The following is a 14,605-nucleotide window of genomic DNA, read 5'->3' as shown; positions in this document are numbered from 1 at the left end:
CCCCTCCCAACACCAGGAGGGGTGTGCATATGTGTCTCAGGGGAGTGCTCTGCAGCTCCCACTGTGGGAGGTCCACACGAAAGTGTGGGGCTGAAATAGTGCTCAGGCAGTGATCCCCACCGGTGACCTGGGCCATCCTTTGGGCTCTCTGGTGAGAACCCTCAGCCTCCCGTCCTCAGTCTCTACCCTGATTGGCTGAGCAGGGGGTTATTGACAGGGAGGAGACTCAGGTCCTTGTTGTTCTCTTTTAAGCCCAAGGAAATAAGTCATAACCAGTCATATGTTTGATGGATTTTGCTGCTTCGCTGCATTAATGGTCTCTGAGCAGTTCATGATTCTCTCTAACATTGCAGTTCTCCTCAAATACTTGCTGAATATTTATTGTGCACTGTTGTTGGTCTGGAGCTCATCTAAGAGCACTTTATTCAGGTCATTCAGTGTCTGAAATTCAAGATCTGATGGTTAGTTTGAAAATCAGGGCTCTTGGGTCCTATTCCCAACTCTGCCACTGGCTGGCTGTGTGACCTAAGACAAGTCAATTCTCCTGTCTCAGCCTTAGCTTCTTCCTCTTTCAAGTAGGGATAATAATGATCCGCTCCTACCTACCTTACGGTGGGTGGGGATCCATTGGAGAGTGTCACTAGGAGTAGTGTGTAATATGAGGTGTCCTATCACATTTACTCTGAGCAGATTATGACATAATAGAATAGCTGAAATAGTCTATTTGATTTGTATTTTTTTATTTTGAAATTGTTAAGAGCAGCAACTACTTAGCTCAGACTGAAGCATCTTATCTAATGTTTGAGATCTAAGTGTCTCCTCTTTGTGTGCGACGAGACAATTTAACACACTGTGACAAACAGGAGATGCTTTTGTTTTGCAACAAAATATTTTTGCAAAGAACTTTCATCTCACTTGTTTTGATTTCGAGAAACAAACTGCCTGAGTCTGAAGGGGATTTTCTGACAGAAATGGTTTCAATGAAATTTCCCCACCATCTCGATTCCTGGGCTCTATCCCTTTCTCTGGGTTTTTTTGTCCATTAGAACAGGAGTCAGGGCTGTTGGCTTCTCTTTCTGGCTCTGTCACCACCTTGCTGTGTAGGCCCTTGGGAAGGTCACTTCCCTTCTTTGTACTTCAGGCGTCTCCCCATCTGTCCAATGAGAACAGGGACAGTTCTCGAACTCTGGGCAATCATTTTCGGCCGGGCCCCGGCAGGGATAACTAAAAATTTATATAGATATATATATATATGTATATATAAAAAAGACTTTCATTCCTTAGGAACCGGTTCCCTATAAAAAGTTCTGATTTAAGGGATGTGCCACAGTATGTATTTTTTGTACCAATAGCGTTACCATGCGTCCGTATTTTCCCAGGAGGAATTTTTAAATTTTAAAAATTCCTCCCAGACAGTGATTTAAGAACCAAAAAGCCTGACATGTCCAGGAAAACACGGGTCCATGTTAACCCTACCTAAAGTTCTTTTTTAAAAAGATGGGCCTGAACCAGAAACGAATTCCGTTTCACATGTGTGGGTCCCTGCCACTCCCTGGGGCTGTGCTAGGGTGACCAGATGTCCTGATTTTATAGGGACAGTCCCAATTTTTGGGACTTTTTCTTATATAGGATCCTAATAACCCCCACCCCCATCCCGATTTTTCAAACTTGCTGTCTGGTCACCCTACGGTGTGCACATGTGTGGGTTCCAGCTGCTCCCTGCCCCCCTCATTGAAGCAGGTGTGCAGGGTTACTGCCCTGGGAACTGCAGGGCACCAGTGGACATGGGGCTGGCTGGAGGCAGGGCAGGCGCTGACTGGAGGTAGGGTCTGGCTGCAGGCAGGGCAAGGGGTGTGGGGCTGGCTGGAGATGGGGTGTGCAGGACTGGCTGGCTTCAGGCAGGGGGGTGCAGCAGGGGTTGGCTGGAGACAGGGCAGGGGGTGCGGGGCCGGTGGTGTAGGGCTGGTGCAGGCAGGGGTGTGTGGGGCTGGCTGGCTTCAGGCAGGGCCGCAGGGGCATGTAGCAGGGATTGTCAGGGCTGGAGATGGGGTGTGCGGGACTGGCTGGCTTCAGGCAGGGGGGTGCAGCAGGGGTTGGCTGGAGACAGGGCAGGGGTGCGGGCCGGTGGTGTAGGGCTGGTGCGGGCAGGGGGTGTGGGAGCTGGCTGGCTTCAGGCAGGGGGGTGCAGCAGGGGTGGGCTGGAGACAGGGCACGGGGTGCAGGGCTGGCTGCAGGGGGTGCGGGGCTGGTGCAGGCAGGGGGTGCAGCAGGGGCTGGCTGTGAGCAGGAGGTGCAGAGCTGGCTGGAGACGGGCTGGCTGCGGGCAGGGCAGGGGGTGTGGGGCTGGCTGGAGAAGGGCTGGCTGCAGGCAGGGGTGTGGGGCTGGCTGGAGGCAGGGGCTGGGGCAGGCAGGGCAGGGGTGAGGGGCTGGAGGCAGGGCAGGGGTGCAGGGCTGGCTGGAGATGGGCTGGTGCAGGCAGGGGGTGTGAGGCTGGCTGTGGGCAGGGGCTGGTGCAGGCAGGGCAGGGGGTGTGGGGCTGGCTGGAGGCAGGGGCTGGGGCAGGCAGGGCAGGGGGTGAGGGGCTGGAGGCAGGGCAGGGGGTGCAGCAGGGGCTGGCTGCAGGCAGGGGTGCAGGTACAGAGGGTACAGCCCACCCTGTACGGTAAGTGCCCCTCCTCCTCCTCAGCACCGGGTAGCAGCAGCAGCCCGGGGCTTGGGGCTATTTAAAGGGCCCAGGGCTCCCATTTCCACTGCCCCGGCCCTTTAAATAGCTGTGGGAGCCCTGGGGAAGCGGCGGGCTCTGGGGCTATTTAAAGGGCTGGGGCGGTAGAAGCAATGGGAACCCTGGACTTTTTAAATAGCCCCCAGCGCCCTGCAGCCCTACCCCAGCCCTATCCCAGCCCCTGCTGGGAGCCCCAGGCCCTTTAAATTGCCCCCTGGGGAAGCTGGGCCACCCTGGTACAGCGCACCAGTTCTTGCCAGTACGCAGTACCAGGGCTTGGGCACGGGGCCCTCTTAGGGGTGGGGCCCAATTCAGGGGAATCGGGAGAATCGGCCTAAAGCTGGCCCTGTGTGGGGGTGGGGTGGGGTGGGGCAGGACTTGCTCCCATTCTGGGCACCACCAAAAATTATACAAACCTGCCGCCCCTGTCCAGCCCAACCTTCTGCTGACGCACCTCAGCCCACACCCCTGCAGGGTTTGAAGCTTCCATTGCTTAAACTCCAGGACACTGAGGGATTTCAGCTCCCCTTTGCCCAGAGGGAACCTTCACCCAACTCCCAGCCAGGTTCTTGTCCATGGGATCACTGTAGGGGGGCTGGGTCCCGCTGTGTCTTTTCTCTCTCTGTGACGGGCCAGGGTGCAATAACTGGGGCATCTGAGCACCCAGGACCTTCTGTGGGGCTGCCGTTCCCCTTCCCCTTCCCCGGTCTCATCAGTCATTGACTCCAACCTTTTTTCTATCCATCGTCAGCACCATCCCAAGCAAGCTGCACTCGCCTCAGAAAGAGAGTGTCCCCTGGTGGGTGTAAATCACTGACCTCTCTCCTCTCTGAGCACTGACTGCCCCTCTGTTTCCTGGCCTCTCAGTCTGTGCAGATGGGACCTTTCCCTCCAGTGCTGGAGGATTCGCCCTTCTCATCTACCCTTGTCCCAAGCAGCACAGCGGGTGGGAATCTTACACGTACTGAGGTGACTTAGGAGCAGAACCCCCCCAACCTTCCATGCAATTGGCACTTGCCCCTCACTGAGCAGGATTGAAACTCCTGCAGGGAGACTGCTGGGCCACATCCCCTCTGGGCATGAGCAAAGCAGCAGGGTGAAAAGAGCTTGGAGATGCTGAGGATTGAACCCAGGACCTCATACATGCAAAGCATGTGCTCTACCACTGAGCTACATCCTCAGATAGTCTTTGTTTGCTATAGGTTACACCAGGTGTAGGCAACCTATGGCACGTGTGCCGAAGGTGGCACACAAGCTGATTTTCAGTGGCACTCACACTGCCCAGGTCCTGGCCACCAGTCTTGGGGGCTCTGCATTTTAATTTAATTTTAAATGAAGCTTCTTAAACATTTTAAAAAACCTTATTTACTTTACATACAACAATAGTTAGTTATATATTAGAGACTTATAGAAAGAGACCTTCTAAAAACGTTAAAATGTATCACTGGCACGCGGAACCTTGAATTAGAGTGAATAAATGAAGACTCGGCACAGCACTTCTGAAAGGTTGCTGACCCCTGGGTTACACTCAGATCCCTCCTGTTTCCAGAGCACCCAGTGGCCTAAGAGCAGCATGGGGGACACATTCCCTGCTCTGAGGGCAAACCTGCTGTCCTGGAGGTTGCTGGTTCTTAGGGGTCACTTTGCAGCAGGGCCAGATTCGATGTGTGGGGCAGAGAGAGTGGGTGCCCTGGGCTCAGGGTGCAGAGATACACTCAGCCCTCTCCCCTGCATTGGGTGGGGGGCGCTGCCACCCCCTGCTGGAAGGTAATGGGAGGGGAGGGGCGCTGTGAGTTGCTCAGCACCTGACCCTGGTGGCAGCAGTGCTGTGGGGAGCTCCAGGTGTTTCTAGGATCTGCTATTACCACCTGCCTGTGAAGTCCAGCTTTCCCCAGCACATTCACTGCGTGCAATTGGGTCACTGTTTCCATGGCTGAACAGCAAAGAATCATTCCCAGTTTCCCTTCTATCGACAGCAGGATTAGCCTGTGTCAGTGGTTAATGAGGTGGATCTAGTGGTAGATTGTTATTCATTCCCAGCTTGACAATTCACACAGTCCCTTTCCCATGCAGATTCCCAGCACCTCAGTGATCCTGGTAGTGGGGGTTGGGTCCTGAGATTTTCATGGTTCTTTTCCCCTCCACCTGGAGTGAACTCAGCTTTTCCCCCATCCCAGACAATCCATGAAATAACAACAGGGGCATAAAGAACGAGGGGAGGGAACATCTCACGGCCAGGGCTGGATGTGCCCAGGGCCCCCTGCTTGTCCATTGTTTCCCTGGAATTTGGCCCCCTGCTTTGCACAAGGGACAGAGAAAGATCTTGCTGTTCTTGTGTCTGTGCAAGGAAAATTGTGCGTCTGTATGAAAGAGAGGAGGGAAATGGCCCCATGATTGGACAATAGCCTCAGGATTAAGACCTAAGGACTCAGGCTGAGAACTGATAGAACTGCACTCATCTGGGATTTAACAAATTGTCTTTCATGGAGCAGGGCCAGTTCCAGTGTTTTTGGCACCCCAAGCGGAAAAAAAAATAAAAAAGCTGCAATCAATGGCAGCTCTACCTCTGCCGCTTTTGGTGGCAATTCCTTCCCTCTGAGAGGGACTGAGAGGGCCGAATTGCCGCTGAAGCCTCCCCTTTCCATTGACCAGCCCAGGGACCTGCTTGCTGCGCTGGTGCCTGGAGCCGGCCCTACCATGGAGACGCTGGGAAGATGGGGGAATCTGGAAAATAACATGGATTTGTTTAATTTGCAAGTGAAGAATAATTGAAGCTTTTCTGGTTTAAAGCCACTTTTCCCTGACTGGGAATTGAACCCAGGCCTTGGCAGTGAGAGTGCCAAATCCTAACCACTAGACCACCAGGGAGGTGATGATGGTGTTGTTCTTCTCACTTATGCTACACTTTCTTAGGCTACTTTCTAGCCACTTTCTGAAACTGTTCCACTGTCCACTCCCTGAGGGGCTAAGAGCAGAGAACCCCTGTGCTCAGGGTCACCACCTCAGCCCAACCCAAGTCACTGAAACAAACTCAAATGATGCTTCCTCCAGCAGGATCACAGAGCCACACAAAAAAACCCCATGAGGAACAATCCTCCTCTGCCTTCATTTACCCCATCACAACCCTCTCAGCAGCCCGCTCTTGCGGGAAGGACACTGAGCTGATAGGAGCTCTGGCATAGAGACCAAGGGAGGGGTGTTGCTCCCCCTGGGTGTGAGCTGATCACATTCTGACTCTGTGTAACGGGGCTCTGAGCTTTGCCATCTTGTGAGTTCTGAGCACTGAGCCCCTCAGACCCTTCTGCTGGGAGCATGGGGATTGCACAACAGCTGCAAGCCCTTTTCCCGTCTCCTTGTCCTCCTCGGCTTCCCCAGACCTTCCCCACAAATGGTTCTATCAGGCGCTGGAGGGATCTAAGGACCTGCAGGTTTCCCTCACCCACCTCTTAAGGCAAACAGTGATTCCCTTCTCTGACACTCCTGGGCCTGGGCTTCTTTTGAGTTTTTCCCCAGGGGACCTGATTCCCTGTGAAAATGTGTGTGTGGCATGTGGGGAACTCAGACTCAGACTCTCCCCCACTAGATGAGTCCAACAGCACCTCCCCTTGGTGGGAGAATCCTAAATTCCACCCTTCCACCCTGGTTACTCTGACCAGCTGATGGCGACAGCATGTTAAATCAATCCCAGCTCTCTGGTCTAGAAAGCAGCATCTAACCAGCCTCGTGACAGCTCCGGTTTGCTCGCTGGAGACATAACGGACCAGGAAAGAAAGCAAATGTCAGACCGGGAACCTCAGCTCACAAATATACACCCTCAAGCTCCTTCTACACTGCAACTGGGCAGCTGACTGACTTTAAATCTAGCTAGCTCAGTTGGTAGAGCATGATGGTCTTTCAGGGTGTGAAAAACCCCAAAACCAGTATAATTAAGCTGACCTAAGCCGTGGTTAGATAGTGCTAAATGAAAGGAAAGATTGTTCTGTCAATGTAGCTATTACAGGAATGGAAAACCCCTCCAGTTACTGTAGCAACTGTCTACTCCACAGTGCTAGAGCAGTGTCATAGCAGCATTTTAAGTATAGCCAGCCTCACAGTGAGACCAGATCTGGCTCTGCGGACACTCAGGTACTAGCAACATACTAATGCCTCCATAGTTGGCAGGATTCAAACCTGTGTGAAGAGACCCCAATGGATTGCTAGTCTATAACCTTAACCACTCAGCGACCAGTACTTAATGTACAGTTACTTCACTACACCATGATTCTGTTCTCACAGAATTGTCACTTCAAATTGCTCAGACCAGCTCCCCCAGCACACTCACAGCTGCATTAGTGTAAGTGTGTCCATGGCTGAACAGCGAGAGTTCCTGCCCATTTCCCTTCCAGCTGGAGCAGGATGAGAGTGTGTTTGTGGTTAATGACATTGCTATAGGTTGTTGTTCATTCCCCACACTGACAATTCAGACAGTCCCTTTCCTATTCGAATCTCCACCATATCATTCCAACAGCCGGGGTCAGGATTTCTCTGGGGCACTGAAATGTTTCAGGGGGTTGGTGCATGAACTCAGCCTTGCATTCCATCCCTGATGTTTCATGGACTAGCAGCAGCAGCAGAAAGAGCTGAGCCAATATCTCACTGTCAGAGGTGAAGGTGGCCACGTCCCCTCTGTCTGACCATCGCCATTGCAAGAGAGAAGGTTTCAATGTTATCGAATGCCCTGGCTCAGACAAGAGACACAGGGAGGTTTTGATGTTCATGGAACTGTGCAAAGGAAATTGTGTCTCTGTGTGAAATTGAGGAGGGAAATGAAATGTTCACATGGTGGCCCAATGCCCTAATGAATGTGGGTGAAGGAGTCGGGCTGGAAAATGATTTTACAGGAGTTCGTATCAATTTATTGCCCTGATTAAAATCTATGGCTAAAAGGCAGCCACTGTTGTTAGTACTTGTACCTGTGTAGGGACACCCCAGTGGGTATCAAGTCCATTGCCTTAACCAGGGATAGTTGATTATTTTATCAAGATCTAAATTTCTTGGTCAAGATATAGTCAATGTCTAGACTCCAGAGAAAATAATACACTGATGATAATAAGAAGAATTTAGAAATAATTTGCAGTCACTATAGGCATAACTATGATGATTGTCTTGTGTTTCACTCTTTATATCTGGCACCACCACTGCCTTTCCCTTTAGTCTTGTAGTTTACCAAGGGTAAAACTAAACATCTCTTCAGATACAAGGGAGTGTTTGTGTTCATTCCTGTTAGCTACACAGGGGTTTCATGTAGCTGCTTTCAATCCTCTGGCTCTGCCCTGATAAGTAACATTTCAGGCTGTCACTGAACTGAAGGAGGGAGATATTTTTTTGACAGATTACGCCTCCTCTTAAAGGTGTTTGTCTGGCTGGCAGCCCTGGTTCCCAGGACTCTCCTGAGGAAAGAAAGTTTCTGTGCAAAATACTAAAACTTTTAACAGAGAGGAGGGAAAGGCGATGGCCACATGATGGGGCCAGTATGTACGACAACATGGTTCTTTTATGTGGGATGACTCTGAACACTGACTGATCTCCACTCCCTTGTGTTTGAAGAGATGTTGAGTTGTACACTTAGGAACCTATAAGGCTGAAGCAATGTTATGGGTGGTGACACTACGATTGAAGGGTTATTTAATGTTGTAGAAATTGTTAAAAACACTGAGCTTAAACTGGAACTGCCTGTTGTTAAAGGCTGGTTTCCCCACGTCAGTTCCATAAGCTCTGCTAGAAACACCCTGGGTTCTCTTCTGCCTCGGTGGGAACTGCAGGGAATCGTCCCCTGCTGCCCTTGGCGCCAGGCTGGTTTTTCTGGGGAGGGGACGTGGAATTGATTTGTTTGCTGTTGAGAAGGGAGCCGGGCCAGTTCTCAGGGAACGAGAACTCCCAGCATCTTCCCAGCCCAGCCCAGGCTGCGGCCCTGTCCCAGCCTCTGTTCCCCTGGGGGCCCTGCGTGTTTGACTCTAGAGCAGGCCGGGAGCAGCAGCTGAGGCAGAGGACAGCCTGGGCCGGGCAGATAAGAAGGAGTTTAGCAAGCGAAAAAGGTAAAATGGCAGTGGAGTATCACCTTGGACTCGACGGCATTTCCCCATTGGTCTGTCTGCTTGGGGGCAGGGACAATAACACGTCCTGCTGCATTCGTTATTTCAAAGGGCAGTTTAGGATTTTCATTCTCACACATGATGCACAAAGCAGGACTCAACCTTTGGTGTAAACTAAACAAGCTGCTCACAGATTCTGGCAGCCACAATGAGCATTTGGGTGAGAGCTCAGACCTGCCCCTGTCCCAGAGGGAGGGTGTCATCTGTGAGGGGACTGGACCACTGACCTACCTGCTCCTAACTCCCAAACGTTCAGTAACTCTATTGTCAGTGCCTGTGAGTGTTATTTAAACCATAAGAAAAACCACACTGGGCCAGACCAAAGGCCCATCTAGCTCTGAATCTTGTCTTCTGATAGTAGCCAATACCAGGTGCCCCAACAACCAGGCACCACTGGGAGTTGAACCCAGGATCTCCTGTTTACAAAACAGATGTTTTAAGCCAGGGTGCCTGTGGGTAGCTATAACACAGTGTCTGCCCACACCTGACTCCTTGCCATTGCCATCGCCACCGGGGCCTGACAAGTTTTGTTTTTGTTTGGATTCTGTAAAGCAGAGGAGCAGGTGAAGTTTTACTCCTAAGGTGGGTGTGTGATTCTTTGCACAGGTCTATGCTGCAAAATTAGGTCGGTTTAACTACATTACTCAGGGTTGTAAAAAAATTTACCCCCCCACAAGCAATGCAATTCTATCAACCTAACCCATGTGCAGATAGCGCTGTGTCAACAGGAGGGCTTCTTCCATCAACAGAGCTTGGGGAGGGACTTGGTTAGTGAAGACCCAGAGAACAGGTGGCCCATGACTCTTGCATGTGGGGATGCTGGGCATGAGCTCTGGAAGCTCCCTAGAAGTTAGTCCACCTCTTGCTTGCTCCTCTCCTCCCTCCTCCTTACCTGCTGCTCGTGCCTCTACACCCTCTGCCCCAAGGTCTGCCCACCACCCACACCTCTCTGCCCCTCCTGTGACACCCATCCTATCCACCACCCACACCTCTCTGCCCCATCCATGACACCCATCCTGCCTGCCATTCACGCCTCTCTGTCCCCTCCCCTGCCCAGCCCAGCCCACCCCACCCCACCGCTTGCACCTCTCTGCTCCCCCCCTGAGACCCGCTGTGCCCACCTCTTTCTTCATGCTGCTGTTGTTATTCCATGAATCATCAAGGATGGAATGAAAAGCTGAGTTTACTCAGGGTGAGGAAAGAAAAGAGCCACCAACCCCCTGGCAAAGCTCAGTGCCCCAGAGAAAACCTGCCCCCTGCTATCGCAATCACTGATGTGCTGGGGATCTGGCGGGAAAGGGACTGTCTGAATTAAGGCAGCCCCAGGGGATGGGGGGAGCTGGGGGGAGCACTGGGGGCGGGCAGGGAACTGACTCTGCACAAGCGGCCCCTCCTCAGCCCATCTCTGCCCCCCTGTGTCTGTGGCTCCCAGCGCTGCTGGCCCCACTGACATCCCCTCTCCCCCCCCCCCGGCTCTGGCTCCCCTCAGGAGTGGCCGATCCAGCTCCAGGAGAGCAGGTGCCCCCTGGGAACGGGACAGGGGCCAAGTGTCCCAGCCAGAGCGGGAAGGGGGCAGCCCAGGAGTTCTCAGATGGGGGGTTACAGCCCCTCGTGGGGGGGTGAGGTTATTATGTGGGGGTCACAAACCGCCCAGCTCTGCAGGCAGCAGCAGTGAGGGTGGCAATGGAGCAAAGTCTGCTGTGAAAAGTGATATTGACAAATGTCTTCACACCCCCAGTATTAAACAGGAACTATTTAAAAACCCTTTTCTGCTTATAACAATAATTCAATCACTGTGTGTTCTAGGCTGAATTTAAAAGTGGGGAGAAAAGTTAAACTCATTTTAAAGAACTGGGTTATAAATTAAGCATTTCAAATAACGTTAAATATGAAAAAAATTGTTTTGAATTGGTGGGGGGGGGTCGCACTCGGCACCTTGCTTTGTGCAAGGGGTCACCAGTGCCAAAAGTTTGAGCCCCCCTGGGTTACACAGGGAAAGAGCAAAGAGAGATCCTGAAACAGGCCTGCAGGGGAAATCCCTGGGGAGAGGGGTTCCCAGCTCACAGATCTTCCCCGCTCCAGTTACTGCCCCATCCCTGGGCTGTACCTCCAGTGCCGAGGCCATCACAGATCCCCTCTCTGCCCAGGGGGCTGGCACAGGTAGTTCCTTCGGCTGGGCCTCTGCCTCACTGAATAACTGCGTAAATTCACTGGTGCTCCTCCCCTCCCCCCGCTTCTCTCTGTGACCCTTCTGCCAGCTGGAGTCGGCAGCAACATGGCCCAGGGTTCAATATCTTGGGGATCCTTTTTAACAACACAACACAGAACCCGCTCGAGCCCCCACCCAGTAACCTGGGACCATCCCACACCACCCTGGGTGTCTCTAGGGGCAATACTTCCCCTGGCCAGCACCGAGTCTGAGGCCGTGTCTACACTACCAATGCCAACAATGGGTTCTGCTCGACAACAATCCACAGCAGTGCAGCCCGACACCCGTTCATTTTCATCCTCTGAGTCAGGAAACCCACAAAAGCCTCTTCTTTTGTGCTGGGGCAGGCAAAAATAAGGTGACACTAAATTATTCTGATTGGTAAAAGCAGGTTTAGGGGGTTGTGTATTTTTGAAAAAAAAATCAGTACTGATCCTTCTAACTAGCAGCATGAGATAAAGAAAAGAACCTGGACAAACCTTGTCAGTAACGGCTAATGTCGGTTTGTAGCTGGTGGAGCGAACAGTCTGAATGTGTGTGACCCGACCCCAGCCCCACATAGCGGTAGGGCTTGGCACTCTGTCTGTGCATTGGTGTGGTGGCTGAGTGGTTCACCAAGCAGTGACAATCCAAGCAGGTTCCCTGAGTCAGTTCTGCACCAAAAAAAAAATAAAAATTCTGTGCACAATATTTTCAAATTCTGCAAATTTTATTTGCCAATAAATAAATGTGGAGGCTCCAGCATGACAGTGGGGAGCAGAGGCTCCTGAAAGCACAGAGGTGGGAGATCACCTTGCAGCCCCCTCTCTTCTCCAGGGAAACAGACTCTGTGGTGAGGCTGCACCTCTCTGCTGCCTACTCCAGGAGCCCCCAAAAGACTCCCCAGAACTGCTCATGAGGGGTGCATGACCACTCCTGGGGCTTCCCTATCAGAAAGTCAGATCAGCTGGCCCCGGGCGATTTGAAAGGGCCTGGGGGCTCCTGCCACTACTACCGGCAGCACCGTGGGGCTAAAGCGGATTCCTGCCCACCCTCGCTCTGCACGGCGCACCACTCCCAGAAGCACCTGGCACGTCCCTGCGGGGTGTGTCTCTCACACGCTGCCCCTGCCCCAAGCACCAACTCTGCCATTGGAACTGCGGCAATGGGAGCTGCAGGGGTGGTGCCTGTGGGCAGTGGCCTCAGGAGATTCCCCCCGGCCTCCTCCATGTAGGAGTTGCTGCCAGATGTGGGTGCGGGTCACTTTCAGGAGCTTCCCAAGTTAAGGTGCCACACCCCAACACTCTGCCCCAGCCCAGATCCTGCACACACCCGAACTCCCTCCCTGAGTCTGCCACTGCCCCCCCCCACCCCAACCCCTGCCCCAGCCCAGAGCCTGCACCTCATGCACCCAAATTCCCTCCCAGAGCATGCACCCCTCCTGCATCCAAACTGCCTCCCCTGCCCTGCCCATCCCAGAACCGGCACCTCATGTACCCAAACTCCCTCCCAGAGCCTTAGGCAGAGATGGGGGGGGGGGGGGGGGGAGGGGCACGACTTGGACCCGTTCTGGGCATGACCAAAAGTTATATAAACCTGGCAACCCTGAGCTGGAGCCCTAGTCACTGCCCATCTCTCGCCCTCCAGGAGGGGACTCTGTGGGGCAGGGCTCTGCTGGGGCTTTCTTCCTTCCTTTGATCACCGTGGAAGGGTGAACAGGGAGAGAATTTGTTCTTCTTTTCTGAACACACGCAGGCAGCTGGATTATTTCCAGGGCTGTAATAAAAACCAAACTAGCAGAGGATGGTTTCGATCCATCGACCTCTGGGTTATGGGCCCAGCACGCTCCCGCTGCGCCACTCTGCTGGGGGGGGAGGGGGGGCTTCCTGCAGGATGTAGTCACAGCGCAGCTCCCAGCTGTGCCCAGGGGATTTAGACGCTTTAGCGGCAGGTGATTGACACGCGCTGGGTCCCACCCCCAGCGCTGAACTGACCCGCGCTCGCTGCATTCTCCGCCGGGGGCTCCTTGGTCCGATGGTTCAGCAGCACCAGCCCCGCCCCCGCTTTTCCCCTGGGGAGACCCGGCCCCTCTCCTGCCCCCTCCGGGCTGAGGCGGGTCCCAACCCCCCTGCGAGGGGCCCGGGGGCGGGGCCAGGCCCGGGGAGGAGCCGCCCCTTCCTGCCCCCCCCCGCCCGGCCCCGCCCCTGTGTGCGGCAGCGGGGCCATGGCCGGGGCCGGGAGCGCAGCGGGGCTGCTCCAGCCCTGCAGCCCGCGGGGCAGCGCGGTGGGGCGGGGCCCGGGGGCGGGGACACGCGTGGGGCGGACACGCTCCTGCCGGGAGGGCCGGGCCCGGCTGCCTGGTTCGCCCCTGCCCGGGGGTCCCCGCGCTCCCCGCGGCCGGAGCGGGGCTGCCCGGGGCTACGGGGGGCGAGTGGCCCGGGCGGGGCGGAGCCCGGGAGCTGCAGGGGGCCGGAGCGCGGCTCGGCTGCAGAGCTCGGAGCCCAGGCTGGGCCCGGGAGCGAGGGGAGGGGGGAATCGGGGGGCAGATTTGGGGTGTCAGAGCCGGGCTGGGGCGGGGAGCGGCTGGGGATGGGGACTGTGGGGCTGCTGGGAGTTTGGGGTGTGGCAGGGGTCAGGGCTGGGGACTGTGGGGAGTTGGGAATTTGGCGTGTGCTGGGGGTCAGGACTGGGGACCTGTGGGGCTGCTGGGAGTTTGGCGTGTGCTGGGGGTCAGGACTGGGGACCTGTGGGGCTGCTGGGAGTTTGGCGTGTGCTGGGGGTCAGGGCTGGGGGGGCCTGTGGGGCTGCTGGGAGTTTGGGGTGCGCTGGGGGGTTCAGGGCTGGGAGGCACTGGGGGGAGTGGGGAGTTAGGGGTGCGCTTGTGGGTTCAGGGCTGGGAGGCACTGGGAGTTGGGAGTTTGGGGTGCGCTGGGGTTCAGGGCTGGGGACTGTGGGGCTGCTGGGAGTTTGGGGTGCGCTGGGGGGTTCAGGGCTGGGAGGCACTGGGGGGAGTTGGGAGTTTGGGGTGCGCTGGGGGGTTCAGGGCTGGGGGGGCCTGTGGGGCTGCTGGGAGTTTGGGGTGTGCTGGGGGTTCAGGACTGGGGGGGCCTGTGGGGCTGCTGGGAGTTTGGGGTGTGCTGGGGGGTCAGGGCTGGGGGTTGGGGATGTTCGGGGGGCTCCATGTTCAGATCTGGCCCTGCGGGAGCTTTGGGGGCTGGCGCTGGGGAAAGTGGGGGACTGTCTGAAGTTGGCTGCTTGGGATGTGGGCGAGGCCCCGGGGAGCCAGGGGTTGGGCTGCACCCCTGTCCCTGCAGCCTGGGGCCCTGCGTTTCCTCTGGAAAAGCTGCTCCCTGTTTCACCAGCTCCTCTCAGTCTGAGTCCCAGGGACCCTGCCCAGGCATCTGCAGGGCAGGACGGGCCCTGAAATCTGGCAGCTGGGAGGTTTGCAGCAGTTTCTAACCCTCTCTCCCCTGCTTTTTCCAGGAGGTACCACAAAAGCATCCGACCCCCCTGGGAAAAGAGAGAGAAGCAGCCAAAGCCGAGGAGCAGCGGCAAAGCGAGGA

The 14,605-nt window shown here is 55.1% G+C and overlaps 3 non-coding genes across 3 annotated transcripts; all 3 read right to left on the bottom strand.

The window, feature by feature from the left end:
* Positions 1–3,831: 3,831 nt before the first annotated feature.
* TRNAA-UGC lies at positions 3,832–3,903 on the bottom strand. Its single transcript has one exon. It is a non-coding gene; the product is annotated as a tRNA-Ala (tRNA).
* A 1,616-nt stretch (positions 3,904–5,519) lies between these two features.
* Positions 5,520–5,591, bottom strand: TRNAE-CUC. The gene has a single exon. It is a non-coding gene; the product is annotated as a tRNA-Glu (tRNA).
* A 7,245-nt stretch (positions 5,592–12,836) lies between these two features.
* Positions 12,837–12,908, bottom strand: TRNAM-CAU. Its single transcript has one exon. It is a non-coding gene; the product is annotated as a tRNA-Met (tRNA).
* Between the last annotated feature and the right edge of the window lie 1,697 nt (positions 12,909–14,605).

Source organism: Mauremys reevesii, linkage group 12 (assembly GCF_016161935.1).
Source record: "Mauremys reevesii isolate NIE-2019 linkage group 12, ASM1616193v1, whole genome shotgun sequence".
Classification (NCBI taxonomy): Eukaryota; Metazoa; Chordata; order Testudines; family Geoemydidae; genus Mauremys; species Mauremys reevesii.
This window is presented reverse-complemented; position numbering and strand designations above follow the sequence as displayed.